The following is a 16,674-nucleotide window of genomic DNA, read 5'->3' as shown; positions in this document are numbered from 1 at the left end:
TTCTTGAATAATCTTTTTGAGTTCTTCAACAGTTTTATCAGTGTGTTCCTTGGCTTTTTCTGCAGATATCCTAATTTCATTTGTGATATCATTAAGCATTCTGTAAATTAGTTTTTTATATTCTGTATCTGATAATTCCAAAATTGTATCTTCATTTGGGAAAGATTTTGATTCTTTTGTTTGGGGAGTTGGAGAAGCTGTCACGGTCTGCTTCTTTAAGTGGTTTGATATGGATTGTTGTCTCCGAGCCATCACTGGGAAACTAGTTTTTCCAGAAAATCCGCTAAAAAAAAACTGCAGTCAGATCCCTATCAGAGTTCTCCCTCTGGCTCAGGCTATTCAGATGTTAATGAAGCCGCCTGGGGAGGGTGGGGGAGGGAACAGAGAGATAGGAGAGTAGCACCTCAGAATATAGCCAGAGTTGCTTGTCTTGCTTGGAATGACTCTTATATCTGAGATTCCCGCGGGCGCGTCGCCTATGTGTGCTGTCTGTGTGGAGATTGCCCCCGGGGGGTCTGGCCCGCTGGAGTCACGGTCAGATCCTCCGCTTCCAGCCCCACGCCCAGCGTCAAGGCTCCCCTACTGGGACGGTGCACTCTCGACTCCAAAATCAGTCGCTGCCTCCCGGGGACTTCTCGTCCCTCCAGCCGCGTGGCCGTGCCGCCCCCGTGAACCAGGTGGGCCCCCTCCCGGGGTTAGTTCAGATGGGTGGAGTAGCTCCCCGTGCTTGTGCCGCGACCGAGTGTCCCGGCTGGAACGCTGTTCTCCCCGCTCCAATACCAGTCGCTGCCTCCCGGGGACTTCTCCTACCGGCTGCGTCCCACGCCGCCCGCGCGACCCGGATGGTCACCTTCCCGGGGTTAGTTCAGGGGGTGGAGCAACTCTCCGTGTTTATGGCGTACCTGCGTGCAGTCCAAATCCCTGTGGGACGGTTCCCCGGCTCGGATGCTACTCTTTCTGCTCCAAGATCAGTCACTGCCTCCCGGGGACGTCTCCTAACGGCTGCGTCCCACGCCGCCCGTGGAACCGGCTAGTCCCCCTCCCGGGGTTAGTTCAGGGGGGTGGAGCAGGTCTCTGTGCTTGTGCCGTACCTGACTGGTATGCTGGCTCCAGGCTCTGGAAACAATCGCTGCTTCCCCGTATTAGTTCGTTCTCCGTCTCTAAATCTGTGTTTGTTGTTCAGGGTTCGTAGATTGTTATGTATGTGATCGATTCACTTGTTTTTCCGTGTCTTTGTTGTAAGAGGGATCCGAGGTAGCGTCTGCCTAGTCCGCCATCTTGGCTCCGCCTCCCTCCATCGAAACGTTCTTTTTGACGATGAATGCAACATCATTCCCCTTCGAGGTGTCATTCCCAGCATAGTAGACTATATGATTGTCTGATTCAAAATGGCCAATACCAGTCCATTTCAGCTCACTAATGCCTAGGATATTCATGTTTATGCATTCCATTTCATTTTTGATGATTTCCAATTTTCCTAGATTCATACTTTATACATTCCAAGTTCTGATTATTAATGGATGTTTGCAGCTATTTCTTCTCATTTTGAGTCGTGCCACATCAGCAAATGAAGGTCCTGAAAGCTTTACTCCATCCAGGTCATTAAGGTCGACTCTACTTTGAGGAGGCAGCTCTTCCCCATGCTCTTTGTTTGGTCTCCTTTTATAAAGCTAGCATTTGACAATTTTCTTTACTTCAAACAATCAAGATGGTTGATTGTCCTACACTTATTAACCTTAAGAAAACCCTATGCTGATTAAACAACACAGGTGACTGGTTTAAGTTCACTGATTATACAGAGAGGTCTGGTTAATCGTGGGGAAAGAAGACAGGCTAACATGTTCACCACTCAACAAGCTAAGGTTAGTACACTCTTTGGATTTATTGTGTTTGGATATGGGATTGGCCCGTCAGCCAGGAAACATTGGAGGATGCTAACTTTCAGGTCTAAACATTTAGCAAACACTGTAGTCTCTAATTCAGAGGCATTTATTGCCTGCTGGTTGGTTCAGGGCAGGGTGTACGTTTTAAATCCTCCATATTTATTTATGTATTCATAAGTTCACGCTTCTACCTGTGAGATTTACTGAAGATTAGTTCTTGAAAGCTGAAAGCAGATTTGCCTTTTGACCTGACCCTAGATGAGTAGCCCTGTGGTTTTCTGAGAAGGGCTTATAAATGCTGGAGGTTATAGGACCCAAATGTTATAGGACCCAAATGTTATGGGACAGTTTCATAGTTGGCATATCCCAGATTGAACATCAGTTGGCGGGAAACACAATTTGTTCTTGAAATTTTAACAACATTGAGGAAGGATGTATGTACCAGTTCATTCAGTTACCCTCCCTCCCCTTCCACACACAAACTCTGTCTTCCTGCATTCATTTGTCCAACCCCTCCTATGTGCCAGGCACTGTCCTGGGTTCTGGGAATAATGGAGAACAAGACAGGCCAAAGCCCCATCCTCCATGGCATTGATTCTCGCCAGAGTCAGCGGCAGACCAGACATTCACTATGTCAGGGAATAATAAGAGCTGTGAAGATAAACAAAATAGGCTAAAGGGGTAAAGAATGATAGAAAAACCAAACCCACTGCTGTCAAGTTTATTCCAACTCATAGTGGCCCTATAAGACAGAGTAGAACGGCCTCATTGGGTTTTCTATGCTGTAATCTTTGCAGAACCAGATCACCTCATATTTCTTCCTAGGGGCCACTGGTAGGTTCAAACCACCATCCTTTCCATAGTAGCCAAGTGTTTAACCACTGTACCACCAGGGCTTCTTGAATGGTTATAGATGGACAGATGGACGGACAGATGGATGGACGGATGGACGGACAGACGGATGGACGGACGGACGGATGGATGGATGGACGGATGGACGGATGGATGGATGGTTGGATGGATAGACAGATAGATATAGATGGCTGCCGTCCAGTTGGCTCTGATTCATGATGATTTTTTGTACAACAGAACAAAACACTGCCTGGTTCTGCATCATCCTCACAATTGATAGCATGTTCGAGTCCGTTGTTGTAGCTACTGTGCCAATCCATCTCACCAAGGGTCTCCCTCGCCCTTGCTCATCCTCTCCTTCACCAAACATGAGGTTCTCCTCCAGTGATTGATTCCTCCTGATGACATGTCTAAAGCAAGTGAGCTGGGAAGTAGTCTGTCACGATCCATAAGGTTTTTATTGGCTAATTTTTGGAAGTAGGTCACCAGGCCTTTCTTCCTGGTCTGTTTTTGTCTGGAAATGCCCCTGAAACCTATTCACCACAGGTGACCTTGCTGGTATTTGAAATACCAGTGGCATAGCTTCCAGCATCAGAGCAACATGTAAGCCTCCGCAGTACAACACGCTGACAGACAGGTGGTGGAGAGAATGATAGAATGTGCTGTTTAAGATAAAGGGGTTGAAGAAGGTCTCCCAAGAGAAGCCTCAAGCAGATAGCCTGGGGAAGTGTGGGAATAGCCCAGGCAGAAGTCCTGAGGCAGGAACAAGGTTGATGGATCTGAGAAAAGGCAAGAAGGATCACATGGCTGGAGGTGGCAAAGGCAGAATAGGAGTAGGTGAGGAGCAAGGCCCAAGTGATGCAGGCTCCAAGTGCCATGGTGGGACTCAGGGTCTTCTTTGAAGTGATGGGACAACTTTGATGGTTTGGGGGAGGGGTGTGACACGCAATGTTAAAAAGATCATTCTGTTGGGAATAGATTGCAGGAGGCGAGGGCAAAAAGGGGGAGACAGTTTAGGAGATTCCAGCAGGGGTCAAGGTGGTTGCCATGGCTTGGTCTGGGCTGATGGGGAGGAAGAACACTCTACTTCGCATTGAATGGCTTTACTCAGGGCCTGTCACTCACCGTCTACCCACCGCTTTTGTTTTCCCCGTTACCTGCCTTCCCCTACAGGCACTGGAGAAACATCAAAACTATCTCCACCAAGAAATTTTAGGATCCTGGTATTTCTGAGTTTAAAGAGACTCCAGGATCACTGAGTTTCTTGCCTGATAGAGGAGGTGATGAGCCCAGTTGGGGAAGCTGGAAGTGTCTGCCTACATTACCAATCAGGAGAAGCCATCCATCAGACAACGTCACCGTAAGTCACCCACAGAGTAACAATGGCTCGCATAATATGCCAATAAATTCACCAACAGCTGGCAGCTTTTAGTATAAAAAACGGGAAAGGACACAGTTTTGGAAAACAAGAGCCTCCTAGGAGAATTTTTTAATGTGCAAAGAAGCAAAGTGAGCCTCCAGAGTGGACACCCACGCCCTGGCAGAGGAGTCAGACGCTCACAAATAGCTTATGACGCAGAAATCAGCCCCTTCCCGGACATTAGCTCCAGCTCCGGTTTCCATTCTGGAAAGAAAGCCGCCTCGTGTATGTCAGGGCCCAGCACCCTCCAGGGAGGACAAGGCTGAGAGGCTACGTGCCACTGTCCCTCAGGTCTCCCACCTCTGCACAGACACCGTGTTCCCTACGCTGTGAACTGTCTTCATTACCAGCCAGATAAGATTTCAAAGGGCTCCACTAACTGTGCCAAGCTGCCGGAAGCGGTATGCCGGCTTGTATGCCATCTCCCGTTCGTGCAGAAATCCAGTGGAATTGGTGTGGGAGAAGATTGCTGAGAACCAGCGCTAACTGCAGCTTCTTTACCCTTAACGGGGGGCCGAAAATTTCCCTGGGAAAGAAAATCTCTATATTGCTACGAGGGAAGGAACATCTTTGAATTTGCAAAAGGGGGTTTGGAGGCGAGTTTGGGGAATGGGCTGCAGAGAGCTGACTTTGTGGACAATGAAGAGAGGAATCGGATCACAGGTGGGAAAGAGGTTGAGAAGAACGAGGTGGAGAAGAGGGCTGAGAAGACCTGGATGTTCGGGACTCAAGTTGACGGACAACAGAGACATCTGATATGCTGTTCCGGATTGCTTCTGTTTTCTGCACTGTTATCCCTTTCGCCTCCCCGGTCCTCGGGTAAAGTCAGTGCCACACACCCACAGCTTGTGCGAGAATTCGGATGAAAATCACAGAAAGGGGCCCAGTCATAGACCAGCTTGACATAGGGACAGTACAGGGAAATTTCGTCATTTCCATTAGCTGAACTAATTCAGAGCTTAGATGCAGAGAACATAATCACCCAAGAACTCTTTGGCTGGGATGGTGGACTTTCTGCAGGATGTAGAACCATATTACCTGGAGCTTAAAGGACAGAGGATAGGTCCCTGCGTGGCCCAAATGGTTTGTGCTCAACTGCTAACCTAAAGGCTGGTAATTCAAACTGACCAGTTGCACTGTGGAAGAAAGACCTGGCGATCTGCTTCCATAAAGATTCCCATTGGTATCGAGTCTATTCCAACACATAGGTACTCTATAGGACAAAGTAGAACTGCCCCGTAGGGCTTCCAAGGCTGTAATCTCTACGAACAAGAGACACACGACCCAAACTGGGGCATGAGTTGATCCCCTGAGTGCAAACAGTAGATTATTTATAGATAATCTATTACATATCAGGACTTAGGCCTCCAATGACGCATTGCCTTTTGACAAAACCTTCAGAGGTTATTTGCCTATTGTGATGACGCCCTAGTACCCCACCCAAGCTGGAGGTTCTTTTGAGGACCTACATTCAGGGAGGAACACTGTCTTTTGTGTACATACCTTTATAGCAGATTTTTTGTCTTTGAGGGTAGGCTTAATATTTTGAAACAGTAAGACTCTGAGTGTTCCACAGAGCACATACCATAATGCTGGTGTGCCATTGGAGACCCCTCACCCCAAGACAGTCCTAATGAGGAAGTCTTACAGAACGTACTTAGAACCAATAGAGTCATCTTTGAAATAAACACATAACTAGCTGAGGGGATTACATTGAATGGGATACCACTCACCGAGGTAGCTATATACTGATTGGACCATTTAAAACATTATCCTGTTTTAACGTAGTCACACCTGTAACTTCTTGGTGAGAAAATGAGAGTTCTGGGTGTTTTTGAGTTCAGAATGGATTTGCCAACTAAGTGCCTTAGTTAGGCATGGCTGCAAAAGAGCTCTATCCTACGAGCCTAAGTGTGTTCTTAAGCCAGTTATCCGAGGGTTGAGTGTCAACATTCATTAGTCCATGAAACATTTTTGAGCATCTACCACATGCACAGAAGGGTTCTGAGTGCTCTGAAACATCAGATGATTGTGATAAAGGGCCTGTTATGTATAACAGTTGTAGAGGCACGGGTGGTTCAGTGGTAGAATTCTCGCCTTCCGTGTGGGAGACCCAGGTTCGATTCCTGGCCAATGCACGTCATGTGCAACCACCAGCTGTCTGTCAGTGGAGGCTTCTGTGTTGCTATGATGCTCAACAGGTATTAGCAGAGCTTCCAGACTAAGAAGGACCAGGAAGAAAGGCCTGGTAAGCTACTTCTGAAAATCAGCCAGTGAAAACCCTATGGATCACAATGGTCTGATCTGCCTGGAAGCAGCACAGGCAACGTTTCATTCCTTTGTACATGGGATCGTCCTGAATCGGAGGCCAATTCAATGGCAGCTAACAAAGCAACAAGATGTATAACAGTTAAGTAACAAAGCAAAGCTATGCTCAGTGATTGCCAAATCAGTGTGGCAGGCAGAGGGCACAGGAGATGGAGAAATCTTTGTGGGCTAGTATAACAGGGGCGGGGGTGGGCGGCGAATGGTACTTGTGTCTATCAGAACAATGGTTCTTTAAGAATCAGATCACTTTTTAAAAGTCTGATGAAACCAAATGATCTCCCCAGGAAAAGACACATAGACAGACACAAAGTTTTGCATTTAATTTCAGAGATCCTTGCACCTCCAAAAGTCAACCTATGGGCTAGAAATCTCTGATGTACACTTTTAAATTCCCATGTTCTATGACTGTCTCCTTTTCCCTAAAATCCTACACATTAAGTTTTCTGAGATACCATCAAAAAAGTGATATTTACAGGAAGAGTTAATACCTTATTTAAAAGCAAAACACAACAGTCCTATGGAATTATAACATTTGGGGGCTTATTAATAAAATATTCAACTTCTGGGGTATATTATTGACTTGCTCTGTGTTATATATCAAACCAAACCCAAACCTGTTGCCGTTGAGTCGATTCCAACCCATGGAGATCCCATGTATTACAGAGTAGAAAGTAGAACTACTCCATAGGGTTTTCTTGGCTATGACCTTTATGGAAGCAAATCGCCAGGCCTTTCTTCCATCGTACTGCTGGGTGGGTTCAAACAGCCAACCTTCAGGTTAAGTAGTGGAGTGCAAAACATTTGCACAACCCAGGGACCTTGTATTATACACCAGGTGTGTGTATTTTGAGTCCTGCAAATTAGAAATTGCCTAATCACCATATACGTATTTTGACTCTGGAGAACCAGGGTTAAGACTTTGAGTTCTGTCTTAGTTGGCCCCTTACTTACTTTATGCTTCTGGTAAATGCCTTTCTATCTCCAAGTCTTCATTTCTTCATCTATAACATGAGTCAATGATCAAATTTGCTTTAGTTACTTCACACGGTTGTCAGGAGGGCCAGGTGGGCTAACAGATGTGTACTATGTAAATATAAGCTTTTTTTTTTTCATGGCTATTTGAATAAAAGACATTTACCATGTGTACCTTTTTGTGGTTTCACTTCCCAGAAAGAAATCGTATTGCATTTTGACTTGGCGGATGTTTGGTTTACAATGGTAATAACCTGTGCAGAACATTCTCCGTTTAAAATAGCACCACCCATGTTGACAATGCCAAGTCATTCGCTCTAATGCCAATTGAAAGCCCTTCCCTAATCTCTTGAAATTTCCATTGATGCTTTCTGCACCCCCCTCCCAACAGCACTTTATGACATGAGAAAATGTGTGCTTGCTTTGCTAATATATAGGCATCATGTGAGCTGCAATGAGGAAGAAAATGCTTGAAAGAAGCTCTCATAAACCTATGTCGGGAAATATTTTCATGATCTGAAATGAATTTGTAAAATATGGTGGTTTCAGTAGTAAAATAAATTCATGCATTTTTTTCATTTTTTAGTTTAAGTTACTAAGTGCTTTACTTGGTATTGACCTATCCTATCCCAGGAACTGATGCAACCCAGTAAAACTCCTTGAGAGTGGCCATTGTTATCAAGCAGATCAAATTGCAATATTGTTCCCCAAAAAATAACGCAGCGTGTAGAAAGAAATACACTGGATACCATGCTCAGAGCAAGAGACTGTGCCTGCTCAAAAACGACAAGTCTCCAGTGTTTGAGTGACAGTGACTTTACAGAGCTGTGTTACAAATAGGTCCCTCAGATCTGTTTTTCTTTTATAACTCTTTAAGCCTGAAAGAATGGAAAATATGAAATCATCACTTTCCCTAAAAAGAAAAAAAATTCTATAGCCATTTAAAAATGCTACAATTTAACTCTGGTCTTGGCACTTTTTCGTAAAGCAAGTGTCAAGCCAGGCAAGATTTATTAGCTGAGTTAGAAGCCCCGGGAACCAAGAGTAATTTCTTAGTGGTGATAGTGGCAGCGCAGCCATAAAAACCAACCAACCAACTAACAAAAAACAGTTGCTGTCAAGTTGACTCCTACTTATGGTGACCCAGTGAGTGTCATAGTAGATCTGAGCTCCACAGAGTTTTCAATGGCTGATTTTTCAGAAGCAGATCACCAGTTTTTCTTTCGAGGTGCCTCTGGGTGGACTTGAACCTCCAACCTTCCAGTTAGCAGCCAAGTGCATTAACAATTTGTACAACCCTCCATAGAGAAAGAGCGCCTTCCAGGCTCTGCAGTTTTTATCAAATAGGGTCACCTTGCTTTCTGCATAAGGAACTCCCCCAAGCCTGTGAAAGACCGAACAAAAGCTTTATCTGCAGGCATTCTGGAAATTAGAATGTTTTCCCCGGCGCTTATATCTAAGACCTCACTGCCAACGTATCTCCTGCCCACAGCTGCCAGATTCAGCGTCCCAAAGTACACTTTGCAGACGTCATCTTTTTCCCTGTGGGAACCATTGGAGGTTTCTGAACAAAGTCCAAGCTCTTGAGCCTCCAGGTCAGGGCTCCACACCCCTGCTCAACCGTCTCTCCCAGTGTTGCCAAATTTTCCCATCAGACAAACAATCCAGTTCCCTTGCCCTAGATTCCTAAATGCATGCCAACTCCATATTTTAACCCCACCAGAAAGTCACCCAGTTTTCTTTAGTTAAAGCTTCTTTAGCAATACTCCACCCCCCCTGCCTCCCAAAGCCTTCCTTAATTGCTACCTCCAACTCTTGTGCCATGTTAGGTTTCTCCCATGCATTGGCATTGACTCATGCTGCCTTGTGTCTTTGTCTCTGTGTACCTGGCCCACCTCCACAACTAGGTTGTAGACCCTAGGAGTGCAGGCAACCAGTTTTGCATCTCTTAGTTTCCCCAGCTCTCAGCCCAGCACTCTGCACACAGCAGAGTCGAGTTGCCCCTCACGTTGCACAGTGTACGAGGCATTAACTGCATAGAGTCAAAACTCCCCTTGGAAATGTTTTACACCTCTGTGAAGAACCTGCCCTTCCATGCTTCCATAAGTGTGATAGTTACTGTGAAGTGTCACTTTGGCTACACTCTGATTCTCAGTCGTTCAACCAGACACCGGACTGGTTACTGTTCTGTAATGGAATGGAATGTAACATAATCAATTTCCATGAGGTGATCTGATATGATCAACCAATCAATTGAAAGTGGAGTTTCCTTGGGAATGTGGCCTGCCTCCACAATATAAGTGAGTTCTCTGTCTCTCTCTGTCTGCCTCATCTCTTCACTCTTCTCATTACTTGAGCTATGGTTCCTGGGACATAAGCCTGCAGAATCCTCCAGCCTGCCGCCTCACCTATGGATTTGGGATTTGCCAGACCCCACAAATGCATGACCCATTTCCTTGAAGTAAAATGGCTCATGCAATTGTGGGGGCTGGCAAGTCCCAAACTCCTAAGGTTGCTTTGACTCGACGGCAGTGAGTGGGCATACATACATGCTGTTGTTGTTAGGTGCTGTCGAGTCATTTCTGACTCATAGCGACCCTATGTATCACAGAGCCAAACACTGCCCGGTCCTGCACCATCCTTACAATCCTTGTTATGCTTGAGCCCATTGTTGCAGCCACTGTGTCAATCCACCTCTCTGAGGGTCTTCTTCCTTTCCGCTGACCCTGTACTCTGCCAAGCATGATATCCTTCTCCAGGGACTGATCCCTCCTGACAACATGTCCAAAGTATGTAAGACGCAGTCTCACCATCCTTCTTCTAAGGAGCACTCTGGCTGTACTTCTTCTAAGACAGATTTGTTCGTTCTTTTGGCAGTCCATGGTATATTCAATATTCTTCACCAGCACTGCAATTCAAAGGCGTCAATTCTTCTTGGGTCTTCCTTATTCATTGTCCAACTTTCGCATGTATGTGATGCTTTTGAAAATACCATGGCTTGGGTCAGGTGCACCTTAGTCTTCAAGGTGACATCTTTGCTTTTCAAGAGGTCTTTTGCAGCAGATTTGCCCAATGCAATGTGTCTTTTCATTTCTTGACTGCTGCTTCCATGGCTGTTGATTGTGGATCCAAGTAAAATGAAATCCTTGACAACTTCAACCTTTTCTGCATTTATCATGATGTTGCTTATTGGTCCAGTTGTGAGGATTTTTGTTTTCTTTCTGTTGAGGTATAATCCATACTGAAGGCTGTGGTCTTTGATCTTCATCTGTAAGTGCTTCAAGTCCTCTTCACTTTCAGGAAGCAAGGTTTTGTCATCTGCATAATGCAGGTTGTTAATGAGTCTTCCTCCAGTCCCGATGCCCCATTCTTCTTCATATAGTCCAGCCTCCAGGATTATTTGCTCAACATAAAAAAAAAAAAAAAAAATTTCCTCAACATACGTATGTATAAATATGTGTGTGTGTCTCGCTGGTTCTGTTTATTTAGAGAACTCTGATGAAGACAATAAGTATAACACAGCTAGTTTGTTCACCGTCTTGTTGAGACTGACACAGATTGCTCCTTCTTTGCTTGAGGCCTGATGAAGAGCTTTGGTGGTGCGGAGGAGCCAGGTGGCACCGTGGCAGCCACTTTTGGTGACCCAGCCAATCTTCTTTCCCTGCTAACAGAGTCCTAATTACGCTCAGGTGGGAACCCTTAATCCTGAGGCGGTACTCTCCTCCATCAGGTCCAGGGAGTGAATCATGGTTGAACTGGCAATGTTCATTCCATTTTGCCAAATATTCTCCTTCAGTACTTCTCGGGTGACTGACTTACACTCACGAGGGAGTTATCCACTGGGGACTTTTTCTTATATATACATAGTTTATGTTATTTTTATTTGTACTTTAGATGTAGGTTTAAAGAACAAACTAGCTTCTCATTAAACAGCACACATATTGTTTTATGACATCGGTTAACAACCGCACGACATGCCAAAGCTTCTTGACCTTGGGTTCCCTATTACCAGCTTTCTTGTTCCTTTCTGCCTTCTAATCCTTGCCCCTGGATTGGTGTGCCCATTTAGTCTCGTTTTATTTTATGGGCCTGTCTAATCTTTGGCTGAAGGGTGAACCTCAGGAGTGACTTCATTACTGAAATGAAAGGGTGTCCGGAGGCCATACTCTCTCCACTGGGGACTTTTTGAAAACCTTTATCTTGCTGACAAAAGGATAGCACTGTCGCCGCTACTGGCTCTGCTTCCTGGTTTTGAATCTTGTCGTGAAGTTTTGCACTGATGCAGCTGGCCAACAAGTCACCAAGAGGTGGCAAGACTGAGGACAAGAAGCTAATGCCCCAAAGTCAGGTCAGCAGATGGATGGAAAGAGCCAGGGTTCTTGATGGCACTAGTGCACGGCCAAGCCAGCCCTGGTCAGCCAGGTCTCATGATAGACAGACGATGTGCAGACAGGTCTAGGAATTCCTGTAGGGTACATGGAGTGATTCATAATAATCGAAAAAGCTTCTCATCTTCTGGCTAGCATGGTGCTCAAAAGCAGTTTACTCTAATGTCACTCTAATGTCACAGTTAGAGCCACCTGGAGGCTTTAAAAAGTAGCAACGACCATATTCCACCCAAAGCCATTTGAATTAGAATCTCTGGAGATGAGGTTCGAGCATCCGTATTTTTTCCAAAATGCCCCAGGTAATTCTAAAGCATGGTGTGGGTTAAGAACCTGTGAGCTAAAGAGAGACACGTTTCCTTTAACGGGACCTCATGAAAGGCCTTTAGGTTGATTCATTTTAACACAGAGTGCTGTAGATTTCATCCAGGACTACTTTTCCCTCACTTTCCTCATGTGGATGGAGCTCTGGTGGTGCAGAGGTTAAAGCACTTGGCTGGTAACTGAAAGGCTGATGGTTTGAACCTCCAGCTAGTCCACAGGTACGCCGATCTGCTTCCATAAAGATTACATTCTTAGAAACCCTATGGGGCAGTTCTACTCTGTCCTATAGTGCCACTAGGAGTCAGAATCGACTCAATAGCAATGGGTTTGGTTTGGCACAGAGGTTAAGAGCTTGGCTGCTAACCAAAAGGTTGGCAGTTCAAATCCACCAGCCTCTCCTTGGAAACCCTATGGGGCAGTTCTACTCTATTCTAGAGTTGCTATCAGTCAGAATTGACTCAACGGCAACAAGTTTTTTGGGGGGGGTGGTGGTGGGAAGGTGTTACAAATGTTGACTACTAACTGAAAGGTTGGCAGTTTGAACCTACCCAGAGACACCTTTGGAGAAAGGTCTGGTGATCTGTTTCCAAAAGGTCACAACCTTGAAAACCCTATGGAGCAGCTCTACTCTGCAACACATGGATGGCCATGAGTTGGAATTGACTTGATGGCAACTGCTTTGGTTTTTTGGTGTTTGGTATCGAGACAAAACCCTTCTGCATACTCTAGCTTATGTCCCATGATCTGCACTCTGGCTGCTGGAAACACAAACTGTTTCTGATCCTATGTGAGCTCTGTGCATCATTCTCTCTAATGCTTTCAGGTGGTTCCTTCCCTGACCATAAACCCAGTGCCGTCAAGTCTATTTCGACTCACAGCGACCCTATAGGCCAGAGTAGAACTGCCCCATAGAGCAGCTGTAGCACTTAACCACTATGCCACCAGGGTTTCCTCCCTGACCATAAAAAAAAAAAAAAAAGAATACAAAAATAGCTAGCACTCAACAAAGTAAAATTCACAATGCCTGGCATTCATATAAATAAGCATTAAAAATCACCCATAATGAGGAGAAAATCAACCAGTTGACACTGGCTCAGAAATGACGCAGATAAGAGAATTAGTAGGAAAGGACATTAAAACAGTCATTTTAACTGTATCTTTATGTTCAAGGAGCTAGAGGAAAGATTCAGCATGTTAAGTAGCAACATGGAATATTAAAAAAAAATTGAACATCGAAGGGTAAAAATGACAATGTCTGAGGTGAAAAATACACTGGATGAGATAACAGCAGAGCAGATATTGCATAAGAGATTCCTGAATTTAAGGACATAGCAATAGAAACGAACAAAAATGAAACACAGAGATGAAAGAGACCAAGAAAAACAACCAGCAGCTCATCAGTGAACTGCAGAATAAGTTCAAGAGACCTAACGTATGAATAATTGGAGTCTCTGAACCAAAGGGAGGAGGAAAGAAAAATATGTACATATTTGAAGAAATAGTGACTGAAATTTTTCTAAATTTGATGAAAATATAAACATACCTATCCAAGAAGCTCAACAAATTTCAAGCATAAGGAATATGAGGAAACTACGAGGCATGTCATAATCAAATTGCTTAAAACCTGTCATAAGCAGAAAATCTTAAAAGCAGTCACAGAAAGCAGATATTCTATTCATAGTATCAAAGATATGGATGACAGAAGATTTGTCATTGGGAATAACGCAAGCCAGAAGGCAGAATAAAAAGAAAATAACCACCAACCTAGAATTCTACAGCCAAAAATATCTTTTAAGAATGAAGGCAAAATACCAGAACTAGATGGTACTCAGCTACCGCTACCGAACATTTTAATCAGGAACACAACAGATGAATCCTGAGAAAAAATGTGGAACAGAACTTCAAGTTCTTAAAGAATCCAGACTTACTGATCCTATTGAGTCTGGAGGAGTGCCCCAGAATATTGCCCTGAGTTGGTCTTCAAACCTGGAACTGAAACTACTCCCTGAAAAGTCATCATTAAATTAAGAGTGTAGCCCAAAGAGTAAAGATTGTCAGCCTTAATTATTGCGTTTCTTAAAAAAAAAACCAAACTATATAAGGCCAAAGAATCAACAGCTATTTTACAGCATAGATGAGAAGGCTGGGGATGCAGGGAGATTAAGTCAATGGAAGTGAAACAACGATAGCAGAAATAACGAGAATGTAGACACAATGTGAAAAATGTAACCAACGTCACTGGTCATTATGTCTAGGAACTGTGGAATGGGAGCAGGTTTTGCTGTGTATATTTTCACTAAAAATAAAGTTAAAAAAAAAGAAGAACGAAGGCCCAAATTAAAGACATTTTAAGACATACAGGAGCTGAAAGAATGTATCATCAGTACATCCACAATGTAAGAAATGTTAAGAAGACTCCTTCATGCAGAAGAAAACGATACCAGATTGAAATCTGGATCGAAACAAAGGAATGAAGACCTCTGGAAATGGTAACTACCTAAGCAAAAATAAAGAATGTTTTTCTTATTATTTCAATATCTTTAAAAGGTAATTGACAGCTTAAAGCAAAAATAATAACAATCATAATTATTTAATTATAAAATATCATAAAATAAAATATATAACAATAATAGCATGGAGCCCTGGTGGCGCGGTGGTTAGGAGCTCAGCTGCGAACCAAAAGGTCAGGAGTTCGAATCCACCAGCCACGCCTTGGAAACCCTATGGGGCAGTTCTACTCTGTCCTTTAGGGTCGCCATGAGTCAGAATTGACTCAGGGCAACAGGTCAACAGGTTAATAATAGCATAAAGTCTGGGAGGGGAGAAACAGAAGTATACAGGATGAAAAAGCAATATTTAAAAAATCAGTTGTTTTTTTGTGACAATTGGAAATTAAAAATTTTAAAATAATACTTTTTACAATAGCATCAAAACTGTGAAATACTTAGGGGTAAATATGGCAATAGATATGAAGAGCTGTACCCCAGAATATCACCTTTTCTCTACACCAGCGTATCATCTATCTAAATGCTAAAAAAAATATGTTTTCCTTTAGTTGGTGGGTGCAGTGTTCTATAAATGTCAACTAGGTCAAATGGGTTGATGAGAAAAACAAACAAACCCAGTGCTATGGAGTCGATTCTAACTCCCAGCAACCCTATAGAAGAGAGTAGAATTGCCACATAGGGTTTCCAAGACTGTAATCTTTACAGAAGCAGGCTGCCACATCTTTCTCCCCTGGTGGGCTCAAACCACCAACCTTTCAGTTAGCAGCTGAGCTCTTGACCACTGTACCACCAGGACTCCTTAACTGGTTGAAAGTGTTGTTCAAATTTTCTATATCCTTGCAGATTTTCTATTTACTTGTTTTATCAATTATTGAGAGAGAAAGAGAGGGGAAAAAAAAAAACTGTCACTGTCGAGTTGATTCCAACTCATAGCGACTCTATAGGACAGAGTAGAACTGCCCCATAGGGTTTCCAAAGAGCAACTGGTGGATTCGAACTTCCGGCCTTTTGGTTAGCAGGAGAGTTCTTAAACACTGCGCCACCAGGGCTCCGTCAATGATAGAGTAAATGGAATAATCCACCATGACCAAGTCATAGTTTTCAAGATATGCTAGAATAATTTAACATTAAGTCATCAAACATGGCACATCAATGGGTCAAGTAAGACAAACCTTACAATAAAAAATAATAATAATTTCCAGAAGACATTATGTAAATTCAACAAGCATTTTAAATAAAAAACCTTTAGAAAACTAGAATTATAAGGACAATTCTTTCAAATGATAAAAATATATAGCAATCTTAAGGCAACAGCTATGTTCATACTTAATGATAAAATACACTAGAAGCATTCCTTCTGAGGTCAGGAATAAAACAAAAATGCTATTTTTTCTCCAAAGATGTTTGCAACTTGTTCACTTTCATTCTTCCTTTTACATGCCTCTTGGCCCCGGGGTCCTTGAGTTCCCTCTGTCCATTCCAGAGATAGTTGCTGCAGGGCACTGGATAACTTCTGTTCCTAGAGCTTGCGTGCTATTTCCTAATTTAGTCAAGTAGTCATGAGAAAAGCCTCTATGAGCCACACGGATAAAATTTAGAAAATAAAAAGAAAAATGATTGGGCAGACTATGCCATTACAGCTGCATCAGATAATAAAATTGTTGAAAAGGCCTATTTTTAGCTTATTTTGAAATTTAAGCCGGATTCGGAAGAAGATGTGGAACAAGGAATATCATTGCTGATGTCAGATGGATTCTGGCTAAAAGCAGAGAGTACCAGAAAGATGTTTACCTGTGTTTTATTGACTACACTAAGGCATTCAACTGTGTGGATCATAAGAAATTATGGATAACATTGCAAAGAATGGCAATTCCAGAACACATAATTGTGCTCATGAGGAAATTGTACTTAGAACAAGAGACAGTCCTTCTAACAAAACAAGGGGGTACTGTGTGGTTTAAAGTGAGGAAATGTGTGCATCAGGGTTGTATCCTTTCACCATA

At 43.5% G+C, this 16,674-nt stretch overlaps 1 non-coding gene across 1 annotated transcript; it reads left to right on the top strand.

Moving 5' to 3' along the window:
• Positions 1-6,222: 6,222 nt before the first annotated feature.
• TRNAG-UCC (transfer RNA glycine (anticodon UCC)) lies at positions 6,223-6,293 on the top strand. Its single transcript has one exon. It is a non-coding gene; the product is annotated as a tRNA-Gly (tRNA).
• The last annotated feature ends 10,381 nt before the right edge of the window (positions 6,294-16,674 follow it).

This window comes from Elephas maximus, chromosome 9 (genome assembly GCF_024166365.1).
Source record: "Elephas maximus indicus isolate mEleMax1 chromosome 9, mEleMax1 primary haplotype, whole genome shotgun sequence".
NCBI classification, from domain to species: Eukaryota; Metazoa; Chordata; class Mammalia; order Proboscidea; family Elephantidae; genus Elephas; species Elephas maximus.
This window is presented reverse-complemented; position numbering and strand designations above follow the sequence as displayed.